Source organism: Danio rerio, chromosome 17 (assembly GCF_052040795.2).
Source record: "Danio rerio strain M-AB ecotype USA chromosome 17, GRCz13ab, whole genome shotgun sequence".
Taxonomy (NCBI): Eukaryota; Metazoa; Chordata; class Actinopteri; order Cypriniformes; family Danionidae; genus Danio; species Danio rerio.
Genome location: NC_141037.1, coordinates 23,005,332 through 23,019,239, shown reverse-complemented (window position 1 = coordinate 23,019,239; position 13,908 = coordinate 23,005,332). Strand labels below are relative to the sequence as shown.

At 35.1% G+C, this 13,908-nt stretch overlaps 1 protein-coding gene across 17 annotated transcripts in view; it reads right to left on the bottom strand.

Annotated features, from left to right (window-relative positions):
• The window catches only part of ikzf5 (IKAROS family zinc finger 5), a 260,718-nt gene that overhangs the window by 149,949 nt on the left and 96,861 nt on the right, over positions 1-13,908 (bottom strand). For 9 of the 17 annotated variants that reach the window (XM_087288792.1, XM_087288802.1, XM_087288790.1 and 6 more), the window contains 2 exons: positions 8,563-8,628; positions 8,297-8,348 (listed from right to left, as the gene is read on the bottom strand). The exons of 5 other annotated variants lie outside the window; for them this stretch is intronic. The gene's annotated coding sequence lies outside the window, so the exon portion shown is untranslated. Of the gene's footprint in view, positions 1-8,296; positions 8,349-8,562; positions 8,629-9,249; positions 9,621-13,908 lie in introns of those variants that run through there. 3 more of the 17 variants (XM_087288804.1, XM_087288798.1, XM_087288791.1) reach the window with 2 other exon arrangements.

Here is a 13,908-nt window from a genome sequence, read left to right as displayed (position 1 = left end):
TCAAATATAAAACAAATGTACATACATAAACAGCAAAATGGACAATTATATTTTTGTATTTTGGACTAATTTTTAACTGATATTTACTTAAATAGCACACTTATGGCAGCTACAGTATGGAGAAACTGGCAGCCGGTTAACAAAACGGCTATATCATGAGCACATGCATGTTGTTAGCACAGTTGTCTAAACATGCCTAGAAATCCAGGCAGTGAATGGTCTGTAATTGTGCTCTACCAGGCTCATGTTGAAATTTATCTGGAACCATACCTGACTGTTCTTAGAACCATTTGCCATTATAGCGGAAAAGCTGACAAGAAAGAGAGAAATATGATTTGCCATGCTGAGTTGAAATTTTGTAAATATTACAGTTATGTTGGATCTTACATAATCCTGTTTAAACAAGACATGTGACGTTTCTTATGTGCACAATTTTTATTATTCTAAAGAGAAATATTCGGCCACTCCTTTTGAGCTATGATTACTTAGGTGTGTTGTGTTTTATTATTTAATATGTGCATTAGCATTTTTTTTTTCAAACTTTAATTATTACCCCATACCAACTAGAACATGCACCAAAACACTAGCAAACAATACAGCACCATCAAAAAGAATCTCAGCCAGACTATGACATGTAAAAAGGAAGAAGAAAAATTTACAGAGACGTTAAGGAAGGGGCCCCATATTTTACTATAAATCTTCTGTTCAGCAAATCTAGAGAAACGTAACCTTTCCAGCTTGAGAAAAAACATTTTAGCAAACAATTTTAAGGATTGTGGATTTCCACTCAATCACAATTACTCTGTTGCCCAGCACTATGCCAAACATAAAGGAGAGTTGCTGATGTTTAGGTAAGTTAGAGGCTGGTCTAAACATCAAAACAATGCTAATTTCACATAAATTTTAATGTCCATTTCAAAAGCCTAAGCATAAAGTCTGAAGAGGCTTTTCCATTCAGGTACTTCTGGACTGGACCAGAATATATGGGAATTAGCATTTTTAAAAAGTTGTTCAAATTAAATAATTTTTTTAATATACCATTTGTAAAATGATGTTCACTTTTTTCAGTTTTGGAAACATCGAAAGCATTTGAATTAAATCTGTATCGCATCAATGATGAAATTAAGAATCAAACGGACTTCGGTGCATCTAAATTGATACCCAATGCTATAGGGTACTGCATTTGATAATATTGGTTATAGACTGATGACACAGATAAAGTACAATTTTCCTCTCTAGAATACATCTCCAATATTTATCTGCTTTTTATTATGGTTCTGGTCATAAAACATCATATGTATTATTTACTAAGACTAAAAATTATTCATAAATGCAGAACAATCCAATTTAATATATCAGCATCTTATATATTATACACACAAAAGCTTTTATATGTTTAATACTAATATATCTTCCAAATGTCAAAGGTGCAATAAGAAGATTTGTAGCATTTGCTTTGGAGCGGTCCTGTTTTGTTTGATTTTTGGAAATACTGTATATACTGTAGTTGACATACTGTATCATCAAAAATAACAAATATCTAACTCAAGTTGTGATCTTTGATATTAGGGAACACTGAAATACTAGACACATCTCATCCTAAAATACTTCACACTTCTGACTGAAACGGCTGGGGGAAAAATGCATTTTAAGCAACTGTAATTCATCTCACTTTTTACAAAACATTGGATCAACAAACCTTTTTTCTACCGCACCCCTAAGAAAACACTGTTCAGTGTCAGGATCTCCATAGACTTTATAAAAAAATTGGGGACCTTATGCAGATCAACTTATTGCAAGAATAAAACGAAGAACTGAGTTTTGGTGGTGAACACAAACAGTGTTTAAGTATGCGGCAGTGCAGCACATGTGGGCTGATAGCTTACACCCTTTCACTTAGCCTGTGTTTAATGACAAACCTGTACACCGACTGAAATCTATGCACCAGTGAAGCAGTCAAAGTTTTGCCTGCTTTGTATGGTTTAGTGATTATTTAGTGATATGAGCAGAGGGTGCGAACTATGTAAAACTAGGCAAATGATTTAAGCTCTTTTTCATCTATCTTACTGAGCTTAACTAACCACATTTGTAAATTAATGAGACCTTGTGTTCCCCACTCTCTCCTTAAATGCATGAACTCCTCCACATTTGGCTCTTTTACTCGGAGCTGAGCAGGAGGAAATACTGTAAGCTGAGCTGCTGGTTGTGTCTAGAACAGAAAACTAGAATACTGTTTATTATTTAACATAATATACGATACGAAGTATATGCAAATGTTCAGTTTGCATGGAAAATCCAGCCGATATAGGACTTAGTAGTACTTGTTGAAAGATATATGCAACCATTTCAATTTCTTTCATTTGTTTTATGAAAAAACTGTAAAAAGCATTTCTCAAACTTCTGTTTGGGACTCAAATTTCTTTAAACAGTCAAAATTAATGCACAATTTTACACATTTCTGTTTACAAATGTTGAATAGTCATTTTTGTTTCTACATAAACATTCTACATAAAAAGTGTGTTACAGTTACCAACCTTTTTGAAACTGTTTACTCAAATTTACTCAAATTACTTTTAATTATATGTTATTATTAATAATTAATTATATTAGTCTATGCGAAGACACTGATCATGTTAATGATTTTCACAATAGTTGCCAACAATGATTTAACAAGGTAGGAAATGATAACAAGGATAACAAGTAAGGATAAATATCAATATGCAACATTTTATTTCTATAAGTCTCTGCAAGTTTCGAATGATGACTTCTACAGTATTTTCACAAGCCACTAACAATTTTTGACAAACCATGCACTACGTTGTACCATGTTTGAACAGATTATCAGTTGTGTAACATAAATCAACTTTTAGATTTTATTGAAATTTTCACCAAATCTACAGAATTTTTAACATATAGCTGACTCTAACTATTGAAGTTGCCCAGGGGTTGGACATCAGAGAAAGTAGAGATTACATCCATTGCTGTCTTTAAGCACAGTTTTGGCTTCTCATTTACACCAATGCAAGTGTGATTTAAAAATAAACAAAAAATATGAGATAAAGCTTACTAGTAAGTGGCTATGGTGAGCTATTTTTAGAACAGGGCTGCGGGCAACTTGTGATTGCAGGCAACCTGGCGCTCATGGGCACCATGTTGGTGACCCCTTATTTAAACCACCTACTTATTTAGAATAATAATCAATAAATACCAATAATCACAGATAAGAATAAAAGTTTCTTTATTAATATCAGCTAAAAAGTTTTATACGGGCGCATCCCAAATACGCTGCACAATATTCCCTAAATAAAATAAAACCTCTCCAGAAAGCATGCCGGGATCATGACAGAAGATGACATCTAGACCTTTGCTCTCTCTTTCTCCCTCTCCTTTTCTCTGACACAGTGTCACACAGAACCACAATCCTCAAACATCCAATTCTGCCACATTGTCAGAGTCTATTCATTACATTTGGCTCGGCAGGTTAGGTGTGCATGAATGAGTGTGAGTGTCAGAGGAGAGGACAGAAGGGGTCACACATCCCCTAAAATCTAATAATCCCTGTGGTCTAATGGTCCTCCAGCTTCTCCACGCGCACACAGCTCCACTTCAGCTAGCCTGGGCTGAGAGGGACATTTTCTCACCTTATTGTTCCTGGTCTTTTCTTTCGCCTTTCCTTGCTCATAGACTGTGAGTGACAAAGTGCCACTAGAGAAGCAGCCGGTGCACAGAAAGATTAGGGCCATGCGGGGTTAAGCCAACAATATGTAGAAGCACTAAGGATTGTGTAGATTACACACAGATGTATATGCGTGTGTCTGGCCATCATTATAATGATCATTTAAGGTTAGAAACTGCAGGTAAAAACACATTTGTCATGCATCTGTCAGTTTTGAGATTTTGGACTTCTGTTAAGTGTTTTTTTTTCCAGTGTGATGGAAAGAAAACATCAAATATACACTAAAATATTTATTTTGTTGCGCTTGATCAATAGGCCTGTAGATTTCAGCTGCACTACACATTTTAAAGGCATTTTTCTAGAAATAAGCAAAAAATATCAATCATCAGCAGCACTTACTGTGCATTCATACACTAAACTTTACGGTGTTTTTCTGACATTATTACATTTACAAACATTTTATTTAAATATAGAAATGATTTTACAATATATATATATATATATATATATATGCAGTTGAAGTGTGAAGCCCCCCCTGTATATTTTCCCCCAATTTATGTTTATTTCAACCCATTTCTAAAAATTATCATTTTAACAACTAATTTCAAATAACTGATTTCTTTTATCTTTGCCATGATGACAGTACATAATAATTGTATAGATATTTGTTAAGACACTAGTGTTCAGTTTAAAGTGCAATTTAAAAGCTTAACTAGATTAATTAAATTAGTTGGGGTAATTAGGCAAAGCATTGTAAAATTATGGTTTGTTCTGTAGACAATCAAAAACCCAATGCTTTATGGAGCTAATAATTTTGAATTTTAAAATGTTTTTAAAAAAAATTTAAAACTGCTTTTATTCTAGCCTAAATAAAACAAATAAGACTTTCTCCAGAAGAAAAAATATTACCAGAAATGTGAATAAATCCTTGCTCAGTTAAACATCATTTGGGAAATATTTGAAAAAGGAGGGCTAATAATTGACTTCAATTACAGTGATACAATTTCTGTGGTGGAGATGTAATAAAATAAGTTCACTTTTATTAAAAAATGGCTAATATTGTAATATTCAGAAAACTAATAAAAACAATGTTTGCAGTTCTTCATCAACTGCAGGAGTATGTCGATAACTAGGTCATTTCTTACCTTATTCACATTAGAATGTTCTGCTCTGAACCAAGTGTGCCGCAAGCCTGCGTTTGAGTGAAGGTCTCGGCCGTTAGATCGCCCCCTGGGGGCTGGCTGCAGTACAAGTCATAAAGCCCGCCTCCTCCGTGTTAATGAAGGAGACTTGAGCCCAAATAAAAAAATTAATTACACTTGCAATAAAATGTCCCGAAAGATAGTTCTGGTCGATTAGGCACTGGTTATTGTGCTGAAATAGGTGCAGATCCTCATTTTTGTAAACAGTTTGTTTTTAGCAATAATTTAATGCTGGGCGTGTCATCGTGATTGACAGTTGTGATTGACAGTTTCTCAAAGCGCGGCGTCTGAGCTTCGGCAGAAGACTGAAGTGTTATTACGCGATTTCTGTGATATTTTACTATGACAAAATGAGTTCAGCAGTAAACTACAGTTTCTGACATACATGATCTGGTGGAACACTGTTTATTCGCTAAGGTCAGAGCTTTTTTCGGGCTTTATTAGTTTGCTAATACACGCCTAGCCACCCAGATAGCAAAATACACTGGGTCCAGTTCTTGCCTGCCGGAGACTTACCCCTCAGACTGACTACCTCTGCTGGACCTACTCCGGATGCCTGGACTCACTGCCCGATTCCAGCCTGAGTCAATTGAGCCAGATGCGGCGGCCGAGCGAGCAGGCGCTGCCGCATGCGAGCCGGAATCAGCCCGCGACGCCGCGACTAGGTTATGCGCTGATGCCCGGAGCTGGCGCGATTGAATCTTCATTATATAAAACCCTCACATTTGTTAACGTTATTACACCCATTTTTGTTGATATAACAACAAACGCATGCTACTATGTGAACGCAAAGTGTATCACTGAGTTTAACCTTTGAATAAAGATGCAAACAGCATAGCAATTATTTAAATAAAGGACAAAATAAATAACAATAAACCTGTATCGATTGCACAAGTATTAAATAATAATAATAATAAATACGAAAATGACAATAAAACTGCACAATAAAATAAACCCATTTAAGTACGGGGTATACAGGAGATCGTTAGCAGTAATTCTCTTTGTGTTTAAATAATAATCTCCACGTTGATCTCCTGTAAGGTTATTTGAACTTGCTTTATAGGACGTCTCTGCATTTTAAGTTTTGGCATATTATTAAGTGATCTACTAAATTTGCTGTTATAAATCATTATAACGTTCTTAAAATCGAATCTTATATAACCTAATAGAGATGTAAATGTTAGATATTATTTATTTACATCATTTACTGTTGGCGTTTTATTTGAACACTCCAGCTAACATTAAAAAGAATGTAAATTCCTCGTTGCCAGATATAATGAAGGCATCGAATAAACCAAATGAAAACGGAGGCAAAAAAATTAAATAAATAAACAATTCAAGCGAAAATGAATAAACAATATACTAGTGATGTTACAGCAGATAGACGTTGTATTAATAGTGCAAAGTTTTTTTGCACAAATTGACAAATTGCAGGGTTGGGATGTGTAAATATCCTGTTGATATTTAGTAATCTTGCTGTATTTATCTTCTAAACGCACGATTGTTCCCGCATGGTAAATCGTTATGGTGTGTAGGCTATATTTTGGGTTCTGTTGATGGCTAATTAAAAATAAAAACCTTTCTAAAAATGTATGTGTTGTTTATATGTTATTGTTCATATTTTACAAGTGTTATTTCTACCCCTATGAAGATAACAAATACCAACAACAAATATAACAATAAGAGAATATATTATTTGTGCTCATATTCAGGCTAGAGTGTATAAAAGATCGTTTATTTCTGCAGTCCACCATGTATTGCTTTTATTAAAGTTTAACAGCTTACATCACACCGTTTTTAAACCGTATATTATTGTGTTTTTTTTTATGTAAGTGCTTCTATTTACATCAGTGAGCGTTTGTTATAGTGCAGACACCGGCAGTCGAGTGAGAAGTTCGGGGGGCGTGGTTGATTTTACATAAAGCGTTTGGTTGGAAGCTCGACTCCGCTCATTATCGCGGCTCCTCCTCTGGCTCCATCAGACAGTCCTTCTGCGCATGTCTGGCTCCAATTTCAGCAGTCTTTTGCGACAGTTTGTGCCCGTCAAGCAGGCGTTTTGCCCTCAAGGCGTTCAATGGCAAAAGGGGCTGTCGCGTCGTCCATATTTTTTACAGTCATTGGTCTCGCCTTTAAGAGTGTGGCTACGATTGCACTGCAGATCTTTCTCCCTTTATTATGGCAGGCTGTGATGTATTTCTCAATTAGAAGTAAATCTGATAATCAGTCACGCAACTTCATAGCCTGCATGGGCTGTAAACAATACTCTTATTTACAAAGAGAGCAGGTGTAAGACCGTGAACAAGACTCTCACGAAGCAATTCTCTCTTTTAAATACACTGAGAGAGGCACTTTGTTTTCAGCCTAACGACCCCATTTAGAACACGTCGGCAAAATTAATGCGGAACAAACTCGGCAGTAACCGGGCCGACTAATTTTTGCTCATTTCGCATGAATTATTGATGACGGAGAAATATACCATATGCTCCCGCCAGAGTCACGTACATTCATTCTCCTGCGATATCAAGCCTGTTTGGTGAAAAGTAGAGGAAACTTATTACCACGCTTTGGTGGGAATGGTAAGTTATAGGCGTTTGTTAATCACGTATAAATCAGGTGTGGTAATTACACTCCCAGCTGCCGCCGGAGGGTGGACAAAGATCTTTTTCTGCAGTAATATAGAGTGTACACCTGATTCATTTTGATCTGGAGTTTCTCCACCAATTGGGTCAGTGTTGTGCTAAATATTACTTGTTTGGACACTAAACCAATTTCACTGGTGACTAAATGCCATTTAAGCACTACATTAGGAGCTACAAAACATCTTGTTAAGCGGACAGTTTACAAAAAAATTAACCAAAAAAAAGTCTTATTCACCTCTACTCCAAACATAAAAAAAGCTATTTTGAGAATTTTTTATCCAAACAAATCACTGGTCACTAAAATGATTGAAATATGGGTACACTTATACAACACCCTTTTTTATCTTAAAAACTAAAAACATGTTTTTTGTGTTCATTTAGACATCCGCATTTGGGTGTCTTAAAAATCTAAATTTTAAAGTGCAAATTTTGGAAAATTATATTGATGTGCTATGTCTGTCAATAACAAAAATGTGTTTCTGTGAAAACAGTGACGTCATGTGTACATGTATTAAGCATTCAGTCTGCAGGCATGAGCATGTACTTAACAACAAAAACAGTGAAAAAGTGAAATTGCATGTATGAGACTACAGCATTTTTTGTGGATCAATGTGAACAGTCATAAAGATTTGGAATGACCTGAGGTTGAGTAAACAGTGACAGAATTTCATGTTTGGGATGAACAATCTCTCCAATACAGTACATTTCTTTTTAACCAGTGAAGTGTTTATAATTTTAAATTAACTGATAGCATTAGTTTCTTTAAACAATTTTCTTACCTTACATGGTCAAGGAAGGCATTTTGTGACATCAAAGGCCAATAAGGTGACCCTGGCATATACATAGACAAATGAAAGATGATGACAAAAGAATATTTAAATATTATAAGGTTCATTGAAATGCAACGGTTACACTTTATAATAAAATTCCAATCTATTCAAAGAAAAAAAAATAACAATGGAAAACATAAAAATATTTACATAATATTTGAATATTATTGGCTTACTAATGAAAAAAAAGAGAATAAGAGACTAAATAGACTTACATAATATTTGTCATATTTGTTATTCCAGTTAGCATCATTCACACCTTTCTGCTTACCTCCAAGTCTCTACAAGAGGAAAAATATAAGTTGTTATCATTTGATAAAACATCATAATAAAAGGATAGTTTACCCCCTCACTAAAAACATCTGTCATTTACTTATTCTCTACTTGTTCCAAACCTGTTTGAGTTTCTTTCATGTTGAAAACAAAAGAAGATAAACTGAAGAATGCTAAGAGAAAATGTTTGTTCCTACTATAGATGCCAATGTTTTTTCCCCATACATTCTTCAGAATATCTTCCTTAGAATTAGAAAAAATAAATTCATAAAGGTTTACAACCACAAGATTAAGTAAATGGTGAGGGAATTTTCATGTTTAGGGTGAACTATGCCTACAAGGTCTCATTTGTTAACATAGTGAATGAACTAACAATCAGCAATAGGCCTTTTAGTAGCATTTATTAACACGCGTTAATGTTAGTTAGTTAACGTTACAATCCTTTTGGTTCATATAGTAATTATATGTTGACAGATGAAATTTTAAAATGTGCTAGCAAAAGGTAGATATAAGCATTAGGATAAATAAGTGCCATAGGGGTCATGTTTACGATAGTCAGCTAATGCTAACAAAACCGTATTAGTAAAGAAACCCCATTATTCATTAAAAATGCAAACAAAAAATTTCACCTTGGTTGTGACTTCGAGCTTCAAGCACATAAATGCTGTAACTGCAATATATGGAAACAACCCGTCTCGAAATATCTGATACAGAGATCCTAGCTTATGATCCAAGTGTAGATTACTATAAAATGTCTCCTCAACAGCTAGCTAGTCCCGGTAGACCGTTACAGGTGGCGTTCAGGTGGACAGTTACACAGGCCGCTCTTTGTTTGTACTTAACGAGAAATCCATCTCATAAATGAATTCCCTTTCCTCATTTAGGACCGGTCGATCACGCAAGAATAGCTAATGATCTAAAAGAAGATTGCGTATATTGGTGCCATTACCGTCTGTGATATCATAATCTTGTGACATTGGATTGAACTGTTTGCCGAGGAGAAGGGGCGACACCTAGTGTTAAGTACTGGTACTTTCACAACCACAACGTGCATTTTTGCTTTACTAAGCCCTGCCAAATGAAGCGTTCATATTTTACTTACAAGCAAAGTAGATGTCATCTTTCTTTGCTCAGTTATATTTGTAAAATATTGTATACAGAGCTAAATAAACATCTCTTTTGTGTTTGAAAATGATGAAAGGAGCAGTTCAATAACTTTCTCAGCGGTAGTCAAATGGCTCTAAAAGGGGAAAGTTAATTTAATTCAGTCTAAGTTTTTCCTGGTGTCATGAAGGGGATTTTGTTTTGTATGTAGCACCGGTAACTTTGCATATATAAACTGCATTTGTTTAGCAGGCCTCAGCAATGCAAAACTGTATGGTTGCGCTCTGAGGCCGGACAATAACAACCAGCAGCTATTTAACTGAAACTTTATGTGGTGTGAGCGGCCCTCTAACCCGGCTATCCAGACCTTTTACTGATAGGCAAATGCAAGAACAAATTTGTTGGTATGGTGATTTTTATCTTCTTTCTGTCACTCTGATATGGCTGGCATTTAGAGTAAATGTGTGCGATAAGTGAGCTCTTCACACAGTTCAGGATAGAGTGATGGCAGGAACTGCCTGGATGACAGTACTGTATATGGGTCAGTGTTGAAAGTCACAGGTCATCAAAGACAGCACCGAGCTGCACTTCTGCATACTGTATATGATGAAACACATTATATTGTGCATGACTAATGTAGTGCACTTTTATACATATTAATGAAGGCTAAGCACACCAGTATTAGCAACTAAGACATGGACTTACATGCATATAAAGCAAGCAGTATTGCATAATATTATTATTAAAGATACATACATGAAGCAACTTTTTTTATGTCAAATACTTTTTTAGACATTTTTATGTCAAAAATTAGATTACAGATATCATAAGCATATACAGTGATCAGCATTTGCAAGTACACCCCTCACAAATCTATCCTTTAAATTCATGTTTAATAGGAAGCTTTACAATATTATATTTGTGCAAATACAGATTAGTCAGTACTGAATCCAAATCTGAAGCTTATCTAACAATATAACTTACAATAACAGTCTAAAACTAGTACACCCAAATGTATATGCTAGAGAAAATATTAAATTAAATTTTTAAAAAGAGGAAAAATCAAGAGAAGCAAAAAAAAGGAAAAATGCAGTTACTTTTTTTTGCAATACTTTTATTGAATTTAATTGTATTATCTTTCAATTTCTCTATATGTTTGCTGACCTACATATTATTTTAATAAATATATCTGTTTAATAAATCAGTTTTGTTAAAATGAACCAAAACACATTGATTATATTTACTGAGAAATGGATAAAAATTTTCATTTTCAAAATGACCTGTACTCAATTATGCTGAGCACTATAGTCCATATAGTACATGTAAGGGTCACCTTAATAAAATTTACAAAGGGGTTTATAACAAAGCATATTGAAAAGTTTTTAATGTTTCAAACAACTTTTGTGAAAGTAAAATGTCAAAATATAGTTGAAATGTCAAACTAAACCCATCTTCATTCAGTGCAATTGTTATAAAAAAATGCAAGTGTATTTATTTTGACATATTAAAAAATAAATAAAAGAACAAATGATAATATAAATTTAGAATTCCTTTTAAGTTATCAAAGATTTTTTCCTAACTAATGGATAAAACCTTTTTTGAAAGATTAAGATTTGAAATTACATTAATTAGTATATTAGTGTGTCAAAATGACTGTTGTCTAAATATAGGCTACTTTATTTAGAATTTAGTCACTACTGAAGCCAAATCTGGAGCTTATCTAACAAAATAACCTAAGATAACAGTCCAAAAACTAGTACACCCAAATTTATGTTTTAGAAAAATATTAAATACAAATTTAAAAAAAAGAGGAAAAATCAAGAGAAGCAAAAAATAAAAGAAAAAAAAGTTTTTTTTCAGGTTGTAATTTTTTTTCTTGCAACATTTTGCTTGATTTAATTTGTATTATCTTTCAATTTCTAAATATGTTTGCTGACCAAAATATTATTTTAATAAATGTATATGTTCTATAAATCTGTTTTGTTAAAATGCACCAAAACACATTGCCTATCTTCACTAAGAAATGGATAAAAATATTCATTTTCAAAATAGGGTGTTCTTTAACCTCGTAAGACGAATGACATCCCGTGGCTGTCTTTTGTAAATCTTTAAAATAAAATGTACAGTTAAAGCAAGAATTATTAGGCCCCCTTGGATTTTTTTTGTTTGTTTGTTTTTAAACATTTCCCAAATTATATATCAATTTAAGTATGGAGTAATTGAAGCTGTATTACACGTAATTCTTTAGATTGCTCATTTAAATGGTAAATATGATTCCCTTTTCATTGCTGTGAGATGCCAAAGAGACGAAAGAAACATTACACCAAGAAAGCAGATGGTACCACACATCTTACACAACATTTCAGAATCAATAATGCTGCATTTAAGCATTTCTCTTGTTTTAATTTATCGAGCTACGCTTTCACTAATGGAAAGACACTCTGTGTTTTTGTATACACACACACACAAACACTTACACACAACATTTGGAACGGCTGAACTCCAGGCTAATTGGGACATCAAACAAGTGGGTTTTAATTGGCAGGGAGGGAAGGGCCATAATGACTGGATCTGTGGCAGTATCAGTGTCTTTGTATACTTGAATAAAGAGGTCACAGCCCTTACTGTATCCCACTATTCATGGCTCCTTGCGGCAGAAAGCTGAGAGAGGAACACCTGCTGTTTCTAATCAGACCCTGTTAACCAAACGCTGGCAGCAGGGCACTGCTCTGTGTTTATATTTTGTGTGAGGAGATTATTGAGAGGATCAGTCGCAGCAAAAGGAAGGTCAGTCCATGCACACAAACGCATACAAAATAGCATCTCTGGCGAAAACCACAGTCCACCAGCATTTTAGGGCCTAAAATTGATGGGTGCATATCTCTGTGTTAAGATGCTAATTTATGATTGCAGTGTTGCATCCAAACAAAAGTGGCATTCACACTCTCAGCTGGCCCTCAAAACACAACACTCATGATAATAAAGGTTCTTTATTGGCACTGAAGAACCTTTAACATCTGTGAAACCAATTTATTTCTCGAAATGTTCTACATAGCGAACAATTCTTTAGATTATTATATGAAAAAGAGGTCTTGGAAGAACTGCTCACTAAAAAGTTTCATTCTACAGCATCACCATGAAAACCTTTTTTAGTTCTGCCTAGCAACTTTATTTTTAGGAGCCTACAGTCCTTGGTATTCTCCAGTTTTTGAGGATCTATAGAAAATCGATAAACAGCATCTGCTTTTCAACAAGAGAGACGAGGACGCAGCATCTGTCCTTTCTTACTGCGGCATAAGAGAGAAACGGCATTTATATATTTACAGTTGTGTTTTGCACGTCCAAGATTTCTTTTTTTTTGTTTCTGTTTTATGTTCACCTTTTATTTAATCACACAAATCAGCTGGCATTTCTTTTGTTATTTGGGATCCGACACTCGGAGCAGCAAGTAATCACGCAGCGTCGGCAATGACACCTCATCCATCCCGAGCTCTGCGTTCACACAGACAGACTCCACATATCCGCCCACTGTGGCCTTGTGCCGTTCACACAGCTGCTTTTAGTTATGGTGAGTGGTAATCACATTGCTAAAGTTTAATTGTTCAATTATTGGTGCGCTTTGTGAAGGGGAAACACAGACCTATCCCACACCCTCTTCTCTCTCTCTCTCTTTCTGTCTCTCTCTCCTCCTCTTCTCTCTCCACCAAATGGACCATATTTGTAATGGTTAGCAATTAGAGGAAGGGCCCTTTTGCTAAGTTGTGCCTGGTGCAGGCTGCTCAGCCCTAATGAAAAGCTTTTATTACAGAACCCGCTACTGCAGTTAGCAGCAAATTATGGGTCATTTCTGTCAGCCCAGGGCCCCGGCTGCCACGGCTACATTTAGATAAATGACTCGCATCAGGCAATGCCAAACAGCCAGCCGCGGGGACATCCGTCTTTTTTATTTAATACACAAACCCACAGACACTGGCTTTTATCTATCTATCATTGTTCTGGAGGATGGCGTGATGGAGGCAGGTAGACCAGATCAGATTTGTTTTTCCAGGGAGTGATTGAAGTCATTGGGGCCATAAAGCAACGCGCAGACACACGCTGTCATTGTCATACACACCATTAGGAGGGCTATGGGGGGGCTTGTGTTTTTAAAATCTCCATCTAAGACCAGTTTTTTGTTTCTTTAT